Source organism: Panthera tigris, chromosome B1 (assembly GCF_018350195.1).
Source record: "Panthera tigris isolate Pti1 chromosome B1, P.tigris_Pti1_mat1.1, whole genome shotgun sequence".
NCBI lineage: Eukaryota > Metazoa > Chordata > Mammalia > Carnivora > Felidae > Panthera > Panthera tigris.
In genome coordinates, this window is record NC_056663.1 from 121,443,922 (window position 1) to 121,459,121 (window position 15,200).

At 41.0% G+C, this 15,200-nt stretch overlaps 1 protein-coding gene across 2 annotated transcripts in view; it reads left to right on the forward strand.

Annotated features, from left to right (window-relative positions):
- CB1H4orf54 (chromosome B1 C4orf54 homolog) overlaps nt 1-8,201 on the forward strand; it is a 45,751-nt gene extending 37,550 nt beyond the window's left edge. For both annotated transcript variants that reach the window (XM_042984136.1, XM_015537035.2), the window contains one exon: nt 7,970-8,201. The gene's annotated coding sequence lies outside the window, so the exon portion shown is untranslated. The remainder of the gene's footprint in view (nt 1-7,969) is intronic.
- Nucleotides 8,202-15,200: the final 6,999 nt, after the last annotated feature.

The following is a 15,200-nucleotide window of genomic DNA, read 5'->3' on the forward strand; positions in this document are numbered from 1 at the left end:
ACACACTTGACCATGAAAGGGGGGATATTCTTCAGCTGCAGTGGCTTCTTGCATGGGCTGCTGGGTTTGATCCAGTCTGATCAGACTGAATCCACTATGCACGGCTGCTAATTCCTGTAAGACACTCACTTTCATATCTGCATTCTTTCCCTTCGGAAAATAATCAACCTCCACTTGCCCCCCTCTAGAAGAAATCAGATTAAGTAGATTCCTGATATCTGAATTAATCCAAATTCAGACAGGAGTCCTTGCTGTAAATACACTCCAGGGGACTTGATAGGAAAAATGAGTTTGGCTTGTCTGAACCAGGACGATCAGACCATCAGACAGGGGCAGCCTTCAATAGGAGCACAGAAGTGTCAGCGGTGTGGGGACAAATTGGCCCCCTCATTTTCCTGTTTGCTTCAGATTAGGATGTGTTGGCATCATATATGCTCCTAGGACTTTCACTTTTGGTACGATCGTGCTGAACCAAGAAGGGAGGTGGAGAGGAGAGAAGCCATTTCTCTGCTTATATGAAAGAAGTAAACCATTTTTCTCTTTTTCGAACTGAAAAGGAACAGAGGAACACTGCTTCTTTGTGCGGTGAAAGGGCCTTAAGTTAGGAAGTAGGATCATTGAACTAGATTCACAGCTTCATCTTCTCACCAGCTGTGTGTTCTTGGGCATGCAAACTCTTTAGCACTCATGACACTCACGTGTCAATAATATCTACCCTTCGGGGCCCCTGGGTGGCTCAGTCGGTTAAGTGTCTCTTGATTTAGGCTCAGGTCATGGTCTCATGGTTCATGAGATTGAGCCCCATATTGGACTCTGCGCTGACAGAATCCTTGGGATTCTCTCTCCCTCTCTCTGCCCCTCCCCCACCTCTCAAAATAAAGAAATAAACGTTTAAAAAAATATCTCCGGCTGCCTGGGTGGCTCAGTGGGTTAAGCATCCAACTTCAGCTCAGGTCATGATCTCACCAGTCGTGAGTTCAAGCCCCATGTCAGACTCTGTGCTGACAGCTCAGATCCCGGAGCCCTCACTCTCTGCCCCTCCCCCACTAATACTCTGTGTGTCCCTCTCTCTCTCTCTCTCTCAGAAACAAAGAAACATTAAAAAAAATTAAACAAAATATCTACTCATCAAAATTTACCTCAGTGTCAGATGGCATAATAGTATATTGCAAAGTATAAAACCTTTTTCAAATTCAGGGATTGTACTATGCATTACATTTATTAGACTTCTAGACATTAAGCCACCATTCAAAAATCCTTGGGTCTTTGTGTAAAAACATTCCCTCATTTTCCTTGCACTCTGGAAACAGAGAACTTGCATTCTTCCTCTGTGAGAGCTTGCAGCAGGCAGTGTATGATGATCACAAAGAGAGGGGTGTGGGGACTCAAGGTAAATAATGAATCTTTTATTCATTGTAAAAAAATTCAGTCTGCTTCTGGAAGAGGCTCAGAATTAGGCATTCAGTCTGCTTCTGGAAGAGGCTCAGAATTAGACACGTAGTTTTGCAGAAAGAAAAGAGTAGCCTCTAGGCAAAAATGTTTTAATCTTCTAGACAGGTGGTGTGTTTACCTAAGGCTATTTTGGGGCAGCTAATCCTGCGAGGCCTTTGTGTGAGCCCTGGAGGTGCAGAAGCCAGGGGAAGAGAGGACACGACACAGAGGAGGGAACAACCGGGCACACGGGCACACGCTTGCCTAGTGTCCCTTCAGCAGCTGCCTCTGGCTTCCCTCCTGTCTGCTGAGTCTGGAGAGATTAGGCATGGAGTTGTTCCCATCAGGCACAGATAGAAATCATAATTTTTAGTGTTCGAGATTTGAACAGTAATTTTTTAAAAAGGTTTTCCCTTTTGAAAGCACAGCCTTTTATTTTAGTCCCCAACCCCAAAGATAGAAATGCAAAGCTGGCTTCTCGATTTAAGAAGACTTTGTTAGGAACTAACAATTAGCGTTTTGTATATAGGCAAAAATCTATTATCCAAACTCAGATAACTAATATCCTTCAAAACTCATCTTCCTGAAAGTCCTTTTCCACACTGTCAGTACAGAGCCCGACTCAGGGCTCGAACCCACAAAACGTGAGATCGTGACCTGAGATGAAATCAACAGTCAGACACTTAGCTGACTGAGCCACCCAGGCACCCTACCTTCCTGAAAGTTCTATGCCACTTTCTGAAGAAAGTTAGATACGTGAAAAAGAAGTGTGTTGTTCTTTTTGGCGTGTGAAAAAAATTGTAAACATTGCTCAGATATATCAAAAAAATTACGTTGTACACATTCATCAGTGGATGCTCCTATGGATGGTCAGGGTGACAAGTCTTGAGAGCTGATTTCAATTCAAGATATCCTTAGAATTTGATTTAAAATCCAGAGATTTTCCTTGAGGTAGAGTAGGAGTTTATGTGCCCCTTTTAACTAAGAAGTCACACAAATGACTTGACCTGGTCACAGCATTTCACGGAGAAGAAAATTAAAGCTTAGAAGGAATGGCTTTGCTGAGGTCCCCAGGGAACGAGATAGCCAGGATCTGCAGAGGGGGCTCTGGGCTCTCGCTCGCAGCATGCACCCTGGGGGCCACTCTGTCTGTTCCTTGGTCGAAGGCCCAGAGCAAAGAAAGGATGGCAGAGAAGGATAGCAAGCCCTGTCCTGGCAGCCAGGACACCTGGGCTCTCTACTCTGTGCCTCTCTGGACATTTGTAAAATGAATGTTTGAACGAAATGCGCTAATTCCCTCATTCATCCGAGGAACACGAACCTCTTGTTTACACTCCACCAGCTACAGTGTGCTCTGCGGTGGGGAGAGCCCCACCCACATGTGACCTGGTCCCCCAAGCCAAGAGGGCACAGATCCGTGCCTGCAGAGCTGCGAGACCAGGATTCAAGTCCTGTCTTAACCTCTAAGATTCCTTCCAGCTCAAATAATAATAATAAGTGTTTCAGCATCTATTTTTAGCTGTACCGTTGTACCAGGGAGCCTGGGGAGCTTTGCTCCGTCCCCCTGTGTATATCTGAGCATAACCAGGTGCCATCATCTCTGTCTGCTTATGCAGTTACGAATTTCCCTTTAGTTTTGCTTTCGCAGATGGGTCTTTCTGCTTCTCTCCTTCCTGTGGTCACTGCTGCTGTGCTCCTCAAACTTTGCCATGTCGCAGCCTGGCTGAGAAGATAATTAGCAGTATTATTCTTTTATCCTGACTTGGTAATGGTGTCACACACTGTGACAAATGGACGAGGCTCTTCCCAGCTAGTGGCCTCGCGGCCAGTAGTCATGACAGGAGCCCATGCTCGACACACCGGTGTGCTGGGCACACCAGTTGCAAAACTTGGCTATTTTCTCCCTTGTCGTTAGGATTTTTCTGTTTTAGGCCTTTGCTGTTTGTCGGCTTTTGCCTTGAAAGTCCCTTTTCCACAGGATCTCCGATGCTTTTTCTGCTGAGACCATTTTTGTTTTAGTTTTCTGTTATTTGACACGTGTAGCTGAGGTTTTCCTTCCCCGACACATTCCCTCTCATGCTTTCTCCTGCCCACCCACTTAGACACCATCTTTCTGTTTTAAAATTTGAATTGAGACTTGATTATAAATACCATTTACAAGGACACAAAGATAAAGTCAATAGGTGATAATAACAGAAGAAAACTTCAACTGGCATCATGCCTGCCACACAGCGGTTAACGCAATTATTTTCCTTCAGTGAGTGTCTTCTGTTTTTCCTATAAGACTTGATCTATTTGTCGTTTCATTTCTGAGTGTGCCTTATGTTGCTCCTACACGTTGGTCTTTCTTTTCTTCTTACTTCCTCCAGGTTCTTTCCACCGCTCAATAGAGCCCCCCACATCAGCAGCTGAAGTGGAAAGAGAGAGGGGCTGGATGCAGGGGCAACTATTTCTGGAAAGTTCTAAGGAGGCCCTAGAGGGGTCCTCAGATGATCGAACCCTGACTCTTGCATTGAAATTACAGGAGGAACCTGGGGCTCAGAACAGTTAAGTGACCTTTCACGAGTCACTGTGCCCCTGAAGGCAGAATTGGGACTAAAAACCCAAAGTATCCCATACGAGAGCCTTTTTCCAGTTTGCTTCTTTCTTGCATTTCATTTCCCCTTTTCTTTTTCTCCTTTGGTGGTCTCTTCTTTGGTGGTCCCTCTTCCTGGTGTCTGTCCAATCAGTTCACTACCTATCTCTTTCTTCCTTTAGCGTTGGTCTGAGAATTTCATTTACTTTCTGTTCGTTGCTTTTTGTTTTTGTTTGACAACTTTATTTTTTTTTATTAATTTTAATGTTTATTAATTTACTTTGAGAGAGAAAGAGAGCAGGGAAGGAGCACTGGGGGCGGGGGGGGGGGGGGAAGAATCCCAAGTGGGTTCTGTGTTTTCAGCGCGGAGCCTGAAGCAGGGCTTGAGCTTGCAAACCCCGAGATCATGACCTGAGCTGAAGTCAAGAGTCGGATGCTTAATGGACTGAGCCACCCAGGTGACCTTGTTTGGCAATTTTATTCCCTTTTACGGACTCTTTTTTCCCATTCACTTGCAGTTGATTTAGTTGGATGTCCCACCTTGCTTCCTTCTTTCTCCTCACCTTTTCTTTCTGTGGTTTGTTTTTATCACCACCTGGGTGGCCTGAAGGACACTGCTCCCTGCCTGCTCCCTCACCTGCACATTCTTTGCAGCTTCCTGTAGGAGGCCAGGTGTCAGGGCCGCTGGCCATAAGCATGGCATTTCATTTGCAGTTCATTCTATAATCACATTCCTGAATTGATTTGTTCATTTCAATTTTTTTCTAACTTTGTTGTGGCTTCCTCTGTCTGTTATTATCTATAGCTGCTCTTTTGTTGGATTATCTTCTTAATGTCTTTTTTGCTTTTTCTCCCTTTCTCTTTTCTTGGATTGTAGCTTCCCTCTAGCTTATTATTTGGTGCCTCCCTCCACAATTGTATTAATACCTTTTTGTTTTCTTTACCATCTATAAAATTAATAATAAATGAAAAGTAATAGCTAATGTATATTAATCATTTGTTATATATCAAGACTTCATATCATGCCATTTGATTCTGAAAGTAAGTAGATACTATTTTTAATTCCTGTTTGCAAATGAAAAAATAGCTTGTCCCAGATCCACAGATCAGCTGCAATCCAGGCCCTTGGAGCTCTGTGGCCCATGCTCTTGCAGATGACCCCTTGTATGCCCACTTCGTTTACTCTCTGCCCTCCAGGTGTCAGTTTCTGGCTGTGAATTGTCTCTCTCCCCTTATCTGGGGAAAAAGAGAAGAGAATAAGGGTAACAAATTGACCCTGAACTGTCAACGTCTAGCATATGCTAAGTCTCTATGTGTGTTTTTTTTTTTTTTTGATTTAAAAATTAGCTGTCCTTAGTTATTAGAATATCTTATGCATCAAAGAGAATCCAAGCCAGTTTCAGAAACTTTGGGAGTGGCTGTGGCTCCCAGTGATGGGGAGAGGGTGGTAATTGTGGTATGTGGGGGAGGGGTGGGTATAGGTTGTCCGTGTGAGAGTGGGATCCCCCTGGATGCCAATGGGTTCATGCATTTTAGTTGAGGAGGGACTGTGGGGCTTTGACTAAATAAAGGCCAAGTAGGTGCGCCTTGAGGTCAGGCAACCCTGGCTTAAATTCTAACGCTCGTATTACTTTGCATAAGGGATTTGTCATGTCTGGGCCTCAGTTTCTTCAACTGTAAAATGGAAATACCTTGCAGGAGTGTTGGGAAGAATGAGTTATAAAACCATTACAAAGGACATAGCAAACAGCTCACGGCACATAGTAAGAGTTCAGTCTCCCTTGGAGACTAGAACCCTATAAATGCCTCAGAGCCCCCTTATCTTTCAGGCCCTCACGAGAGCAGAAAATTGGTCCTTATCTATGCGGACTTCCAGGACAGCAACAGGGGCCTGTATCCAGGATTGCTTTATATTTCCCCCAACGGAAAGCAATGCCCACAGCCCCAGAGTCCCCTTTGAGCTGGCTTATCTCTAAGGGCAGGCCCGTTGGCTGCGGGTCAGGGTACTCTAGTATCAAGGCCTTCCAGAATGTTATACAACTCTGCAGATAGCTTGCCAGCTGCATGTAGAGATTTTCCTCTCTGTCTGGGCACAGGTCTGTGTGAGCAAGGGAAAATCTGACCCAGCATCACTGCTGAACTCTGTCATGTGTTCTGGTCCTATAACCATGGGAAGTCATCCAGGCCAAACTGCCCAGTGACACAGTATAGTCACCCCTCTCATCTTTACTGGCTTCTTCATGATCCTCTGATAGGTTAAACTGGTGGATTTTCTTACTTGACCCTTAACAAGAATCGGACTAACTTTATTACTTGCAAAATTTCAAATAAAATTCCTCTGAAGTTAATGGAAGCAGAGCCAATGTCCTGCAAATGAATGAAAAGGCGATATCTGGACTATGGGTCCCTAAAAATGGTCCCAGTCGATTGTATAAATAGGTTTCTCCTCCGTTTCTCAGGCTGTTCTCACCATCCTGGAGTACGCCTCCCACCCACCCCACCGCTGTCAGCACCCATCTCCACCCGCACCACCACCCCAGTCTTCAGCCTGTTGAGGGAATCTTTGCAAAATCTTGCCTCACGATGGACTCAGCCTGTGTGGTTGTCAGATCCATGGATCCTTGAATCTCATACTCTGCTTCTTAGTCTTCTATTTTCTTCTCCTCCCCTTGTAATTATATTTTCTTTTCCAGTTGCTGCTTTCTATGCCCTAAGGTAGGAAAACCCTAATTTTCACAAATGAGAAGTCTCCAAACCCATCTCGGTGTCTTTCATCCTGGAGGTCACTCCTCAATATAGAAGACAAAAGAATAAAATAAACAAACATGAAGTATATACATATGAAATCATAATTATTCTTAAAGACTTTTTTTTTCTTATGTATTTAACACAAGTCAATTTTTAGATGACAGGATTAAAATATCCCTTGTCGAGCTACTCTGATTGCATATAATTGATTAGATAGCTGTTATTTGATACTCCTCAGAGGTTATTTTTCACATGACAGAGTGTTCTTAATCCTTAACAAATATTACCTGTAGGCCACTCTATATCTGTCTTCATAATATTATGCTCAAATATCAACTCTTAAATGTCAGAAAAAAATGTTTTTTTAAGGCATAGTTTTAGTAGACTTACTATAGAGAGATCAACAGAAAAGGCTAATTTTCAGTAAGCTTTTAATCTTCTGATAGGATGGATTTAACTAAGTTATAGGCTTTAATCAGCGTGTCTCATTTTAATCAAAATGCACTGTACGAAATTCTACATAATTTAGGTAGTGATTGTTCACTTATAAGAATTATCAGTATAGGGTTTACTCACTTAACTGGATTACTAACTCATAAATTTCAAATATTTCTATTTAGCTTAAATATCATTTCTGCATGATATTTTAGGAATGTATCTATCACAGTTTTATCTCTGCTGTGGATGATTTCAATGAAACTAAACATTTAACTCTAAAATCATTTTTCAATAGTTGATTGATTCAAGTTTCAAAGAGAAGCTTTTCTTTGGGTACTTTCTTAAAGTCAGTGTAATGTCTAAGGAAATTCAGAAACACATTTGCCAACTACAATTTAAAATGAGATCTTCATCATTATTAATGTTGAAATTAGCCAAATAGTCTAATAAAATGTACTCTGATATCCTTCTTTAGAAGTGAGATTTACTGGGGTGCCTGGGTGGCTCAGTCGGTTGAGCGTCCGACTTCGGCTCAGGTCACGATCTCACAGTTTGTGGGTTTGAGCCCTGCGTCGGGCTCTGTGCTGACCTCTTGCTCAGAGCCTGGAGCCTGCTTCAGATTCTGTCTCCTTCTCTCTTCTTCCCCTCCCCCGCTCACGCTTTGTCTCACTCTGCTTCTCAACAATAAATAAATAAATGTAAAAAAGAAAAATTAAAAAAAAGAAGTGAGATTTACTTTTAGTCTAACAATCTTTTCTTGACCATGTTTGTTTATAGGAGCAAGACGGAAGATGGACTATTCTGTAATCTGAAGGTTGCATTGTAACAGCACTAAGAATGCATCTGAAACACTTCCTCTACATGTGTTATTCTTAGTTTTTGCTTCTTATAAACCAAGTGTGTAAGTTTCTATATTTTCCTGAACAACCCTGTTAAAACAGTTTGTGTTATTTTAGTTTTACTAAGCTGATTGAATGGTTGCAGTTTTTCCCCTGTGAAACGATTTCTTTTTATACTGTAATACAGAATATAAGCTTTCTCTTCATCTCTCCCTTCTGTACTTGTGACTAGGCAAACAATCCCTTCAGTGTTTTCATAGTTCAATCAAAACATACAGCAGAATGAGATTGGTTCTGTTGTAAACCACATCAGTAAATCAATAATCTGGATTACAAATCTCCTTATGGGTTCTTGGAATATGTGAGGATTGTTTGATTTTTAAATATGATGGGTCTGCATTTTGAATCACATACGAGCCAAGCCTAGTCATTCCCTTGGTTATGTTCTACATGTTCTTTTATTGGGTTTAGCATGATTTCAAATGTGATTGTGAAAAAATAGTAGTTTTCATTCTTGGGCTTTGTTTTAATTTTCCCATTTGTACAATGCCATGACACGATCTGTCGCCTTAAAATAGAATGGCTTGAAATACTGAAGAGCCAGTGACTGCATTTAAAATTAAGTTCTTAGTCTCAGAGAAGTATAAAATACCTATTTTCCTCTTGGAATCCAACCTTTGTTATGAGTGGATAGCAGTTTTTTGTCTTCTTCGGTGATTCCCTCTCTCCATAGTTGCATGCTCCTCTCTCACGGGGTTGCCTGAAGTCTGAGGAGTGGCCTGTTTGGGGCAGTAGAGTGGAATGTGAACTGATTCAGTGGCTCTGATTCTCTCCAGCCCCAGCCATACAGATAGCAGTGACCTAGGATTGTATCACTTGCTCCCTATGGCTTTAAGAGATGTTGAGAATCCAAATCACAGAATCTGTCATCGACTTTCAATACTGCCTCCGCTGAAACTCAATTCTGAAGGTTATTTTAGTGAGTGTTCACAGTGAGTCCTGATGAGTTGATTGGAGAGATAAATATTTAGTTTGTCATAATTAGTATGCATGCCAACATATACTCAACAAATGATACATTGGAATATTTCTTACTTTTAAAAAGAATAACTTGAAGGTTCTCCCAGGCTTTCTTTAAGGAGTTTCCTCTTATCTGTTTATTTGTTCAAAGGCAAATCATCCTGGTAAAACATTATTTAAGATCCTTATTTTGATTTTAAAGATCATCAGTATTTGGTTTCTGCTTAAATTTTTTTCTTGAAGCCACAGAATTTTATGCTATTCATGACTGAAGATGTGAGTAAAACCTAAGACTGATTTTTGTGTGATTGACGTAATCTCATTTGTAGTTAGGCTTCCCGTCTCAGACTCTTGTAGGAAAAATGACTCAATTTCTCTTTTAGGGCCTTCCCGAAAGGGATCTTCCTTTAAAACGAAATTCTGTTGGGTAGAAGAAAAGGTTTGAGGCAGGAATAGTCAGCTCTGGTCACGATTCCATCAATGGGCTGATGAGCAATGAAATGAATGTCTCTATGAGACAAGAAGCATGAAATATAAAACAGCCTCTGTGTATAGAAAAGATGACCTTGTACCATACTGGGGCAAGCCTTATTTCTTTGTCACGGAGGTCTTCTCACCCAGGTACAGCAGCAGTGTCACCCCAGAATTGCCTTAATTTTTCACCACTCTTACCACATTCAGCCATTTTCAGGAGAGATTGGCTAGGTATGAGGTCATTTAGTATTAAAACAAGAAGGTAGAATCGATTTCAAAGAGCTCAAACCTGCAGTGCCCAAAGAAGCACCATGAATTCTCAAATATTTGAACACATCTGGCAAAACCGACATAGGATTTGGGTGGATAGTACCAGAATTGACAAGACTGTTTTAAAAGCACATGTGACTTTTAGGCAAACCCAGTGATCATACTGAGTAGTCAACTGCTTGCCAGGTCTTCAAAAAGAGAGACATTTCCTTCCCTGGAAAATGTAGTCGAATTCTTACCTGGGGGCCTGGGGACCCCATAAGCTATTTATCATTATTTATCACCAGCAGATCTGAGCCTTAAATTCTCACACTGAGGTAAACTAGTACAGAAACCAGGAAAGAAAAGAGAACTTTTCACTCATTGGTTCTATCAGACAGGCCACATCTTCTAAGAAGCTGCCAAGGACGTAGTAAATGTCCAAGTGGTTAAAATGGAACTTTAAAAATAGTATTCTATGACTACCACATTGTTTATTGATAATTTTATGGTCCTCTATTTCATCAAACAAAAAAAAACAAAAACAAAAAACAAAAAAAACCAAACCAATGCTGCTGGCCATTTACTACCTCAAGTGATAGGGACGAACGTTTTTAAAGACGTGGTAATTCTAAATCCTCATTTTCAGTGTTTCATTATTTCTTGAGGTTGCATTGCTGTTGGAATGAGGTGGTTGTGCCCTTCCTATTTCAACCAAAGTTACGTGGAATAAAGCAAGAGTCTATGAAGCCTTTTGATCCATAAAACTATTACCCTAACGATGTCCCTTTAGCTACTGAACTACTACCCTTTTATGTCTTATGTACACAAAACCATTAATGAAGCATGTAGCATTTCCCAGATAGTGACTTGAGCTTGAATCTAACGAGAGTCCGGTTTATGCCATTTCCACTCAGGGTTACATGTGTGACTCAGTTTTCCAGAGGAACCACAGGGCATTGTCCATAGAAAACTTGACCCGTTTCCTCTTTCCCCCTGTTGGTTAAATAGTCAAGTGGAAATTTACTCCATTTGAGTTGTTTCTGGAAAACTGAACACATTTTTAACCAGTATGAAAATTTTCATCCACAAGAATATATTTTCTTAGAAGCACTCACTGAAATTGCCCTCAGGATTAAATGAAGCCCAAATATGCAGTTAGTGACTTAATATATAAGCTCTCTGTCTGTCTGTATATGTCTTTATACGTTTGTATGTATATGGCTCTCTATGTACCACTGAGTAAATAAGCTAAAACAGATTATGCTTTGACATCTTTATGACAAATCTCAAATGTTAACACACAGTTCAAATTCATCCTTATAACAATAGGAAATACCTAGTGATATAAATTTCTTTTTCTTAATTTCAGATTTGACTTTATCATTGTTGCCTCTTAAAGAGATAATGCATTTTAATTCTTTTCATACTTCATAGAAATGAAAGTCTGTGTTTGCTACAAATTGAATGCTCACGCTACCTGAAATAATACTTTGGACTGCAGGACAGTATTGATTCTTAAGTAGATTCCCTATAATCTCATGATAAGTATATATATGTGCATGAGAAAACACATTCAATAATAGTCTCTGTGTTTAAAAACTATCATGGTATACATTTTCCTATGTGGTGCTTGAGGAGTTTTCATTCTACAGTTTACAAGGTGTAGGTTTGCACCCCAAATTCTCAGGGTATAGTATTTTACCCAATACTTGAAAGAAAAAGGTGCCCTGTGTTTTACCAGTACTGTTGAGGAGAAAAATTATGTGTAGGCTTGTTTTAGAAAACTACTTATAAAAAGTCAAATTCATAAAATATGTTATGCTTTTTCATAATTTCTAAGAAGATATACATATAGGTATGATATATATTTTCAAGAGACTGTTTCTATATTCTTAACTAATTTCTGGGTCCTAAGTAGACCTCACAGGTGCGTAAAATCATTAAGAAAGCATGTAGCATTTGCTAAATTGTACCTTGAGCCTGAATCTAATTAGAATTGCAGACTCTGGTTCTCTGGGGGAAAAAAAAAAAAAAAAAAAAAAGCACATCCATCTGTGACACGTGCGACTAAAGGCCCAGAGGAAGATTCTGAAAATTGGACTCATTTGTATGCCCCGTGTCTCAGAAGAGAACTGAACGTTCACAGCACAGCAGTATTTGTAAGCTGTTAACATTCTTGTTTCATGTTGCAACTAGAGCATATTATTAGATTTATTCCTATTTAATTCAAAATGGTGCAGAATAAAACACACACACACACACACAACACATCAAATTTGATTTCCTTTTTTTAAGTTTCATAATTGCTTTTTCACAAGCTAGTGTTAATGGCAGAGTCCTTGCCAGGGTTCCCTGAATTTACCCTTCCTACCTGGATCTGTTTTCTAGCAGGCAGTCCTTTCTTTTTCTCCCTCTTTGAGGATGTAGGTGTCTGTATTTACTTTGAAATCATATTATTGTATACTAAAGACAGTGGTTGTTGAAAAGAATGTGAAGACTGTGGAAGTTATGTCCCAAACAGAGAAGAGGAAATTGTGTGGTAAATAGAGAAAGACATTGGGTAATGCCGGATTGTGCCCCTGACGATGAAAAAGCCAGAGGTAAATGGAAAGAATGTGAAAATTAAAACTGCTCTCAAGGCAGAAATCATGGTGGAAAAGTTCCTACCTGAGGTCTGATTCAATTATAAAACACAGTTAGCTTGGCCAATGGGACTGTGAAATCAGCCCAACAGCTTGGAGAATTACGCTCTCGGTGTGTTGCATATGGAGAAAACTACTAGACAAGGACTCGTGAGACTGGCCTACTTACCTTTAACTGCAGCATTTGTAAGTGATTGTGCAATCTTGTGTAATGGTCTTTTATTTGGACTCGTTTGAAAAAGAAATGTTTTGTTGTTGTTGTTTTTCAGTAAAAGTAACCGCAAAGAAAACATGCATCGTTTGTCTCTATTTGAACTCAAAAATCAAGCTTTGGGCATTTTGATTTTCTTCTGTATCCTACCTTCACTTAACTAAAATCCTCTATCGTAATGTTTTACGTCCAGGTTGTGTTAGTTTTTGATTGCTGCGGTAACCACAAATTTAGTGGCTTAAGACAACACAAATTTATCATCTTACGCTTCTGAAGATCGGAAGTCTGGTATGGGTCTTTCCCTGTACCAGAGTATTTCACCTGACCAACTGAAGATATCTAACTGTGTCGTTAAGTAGCATTGTGAGGAGCACCTGCCAAGGTATGTGATGCTCTGGTGACGCCCAAGAGCAACCTAGACAAGTGTCCCTGAGGGCACACATGGAGGCCCAGGAAATTGTGCTTGTCCCCTTCAAAGCATAAATATTAGAGGCACACATTTTGGAGACTCAGCTCACAGTGAGGATCAATGCTGTAACAAGTTCTTTAAGGCAACCACTAGTCAACTGGAGTTGATCAAAGCCCCCAAAATATTTGAGCCCACATTCCACAAAGAGAGATGTCCAGGATCCCTCACATATGTCCAGGGGTTGGGGGTAATGGGGCAAGAAAGAGTTGAGGACAGTTACAAGCCTTATGTTTTCCTGAGGCACCTGTAGATTCCAGCTCTTGTTTCCAGTGAATTCTCAAATTCCATTCTCCATTTTGCGTCAAGTGTTCACGGTGTTACTCAACACTGCATTGCCCCCATGGAGTTTAAGGCAGTACACCCATCAAATCCTGGGCATTCCAGACTCAAAACTATATGTAAGGCAGGATTTGGAGGAAGGTTTAGGGAGCATGGGTTGGAGATTAGCAGGTGCTCCCATTGCATGGCAGCCAGCTGCATCAGCAAACACCTTAAATCCGAACTAATGATATCCCCATTCCCATGGAGAATGATATCACCATTCTCTGGTGTCTCTGGTGTTAGATGACTTCACTGGTTGTTGAGTTCACTTGTACTTCAGCCACTCTCCCTATTATGACATCCCTCTCCCTCCTTCATCCTCTGCTTCCTCTGCTCCTTATTTTCTGGCTTAGAATCCTCTAACATCCTATTATTTCTTACACAGAGCAATTCGGCCACCTAATGAAGCCCCACTAATGCAGACCCACTACAATATCTGCAGAAGACCCATCTTCATAACCAAGTACATGCATTGCTCTAGCTTTGTATTGCTAAGTGACAATCCACCATCAAACAGGGGCTTAAAAACCACAAAAACCATTTGCTTAGCTCGTGAATCTGTAATTTGGGCAGGGTTCAGCATGGGAGGCTTGGCTGTGTTTTACACAGCCGCTCAACTAGGGACCAGAGAATCTACTTCCATAATGGTTTACTGATATGACTGGAAAGCTGATGTTATTGGCCAGGCATTCAGCAGGGCCTCAGTTTCTCTTCACCTGGGCTTCTCCATGGGCTGCTTGGGCTTCCTCAAAACATGGTGGCTGACTTCCAACAATGAGTATCCCAACAGACAGTAGCAGATACTACCAGTTCCCAAGGCCTCAATTCATGCAGTAACATAGCATTCACTTTCATCACACTCTATTTGACAAGCAAACACAGAATCCTGATTCAATAGGCTAGAACACAGATCCCATCTCTCAATAGGAAGAGTATCAAATAATTTGGGGACATGTTTTAAAGCCAGTATGCTGATTAAGGTGTGTTTTTAAACAGGTATTTAAAAAAAAAAAAAAGGAATTCTAAAATCAGTTTTCAGGTTAATGTAGGCTCAGATTCTAGAAAATTCTAGATTCTAGAATTATTCTAGAAAATATTTAGAATGACAGCAGCCTGTACAAGGTTTAGTGGGCACGCTTTGTGTGTGTGTGTTGGGTATATGTTGGAGTCTCATAGAGTAGAAATCTCTGTTGAGTTTCCAGTGTGGAGGGACTCAATATCCTTTGGGAATGAATGAATGCCTACTATATGCCAGGTGCTCTAATTCATGAAGAGGTTCAGATTTCAGGAAGCCCTTAAATATGGTGAGAATGCTTGATATGCTGGTGAAGCTATCTGGTCTAAGCCTTGTCAAAGGCATGGAGAATGAAAGAGGAACCTGGCTAAGAGCCACAAAGAAGATATCCAAGCCAACGACCCAGCATGGGGCAGGCGGGGAACAGAGGGGGAAGTGAGAAGAGAACCAGGAAAACCAGAGCAGCAGCAAGAGAACAAAAATGAAGAGCTATGTAGTTGTGCAGGGAGCAGGGAGCTACTGAAGGGCAATTGTAGACCGGTACTAAAAAGGGTATATACGAGGAGAAGCAACACACCCAGAGCCCTTTGACAGGAAGTTTATCCCACAGAAGTGGTGTGAAAAGACAGTCAAAGACAGAGCCAAAACTACGATTTCTTTTGCCCCTTGAAGTTACAACCTTCATCAACAGATTGTCATCAACTGTAATCTTCTCTGAATGCTAATGTACTTCAGTACACTGGATACAGAATAAGAACAGGTTTT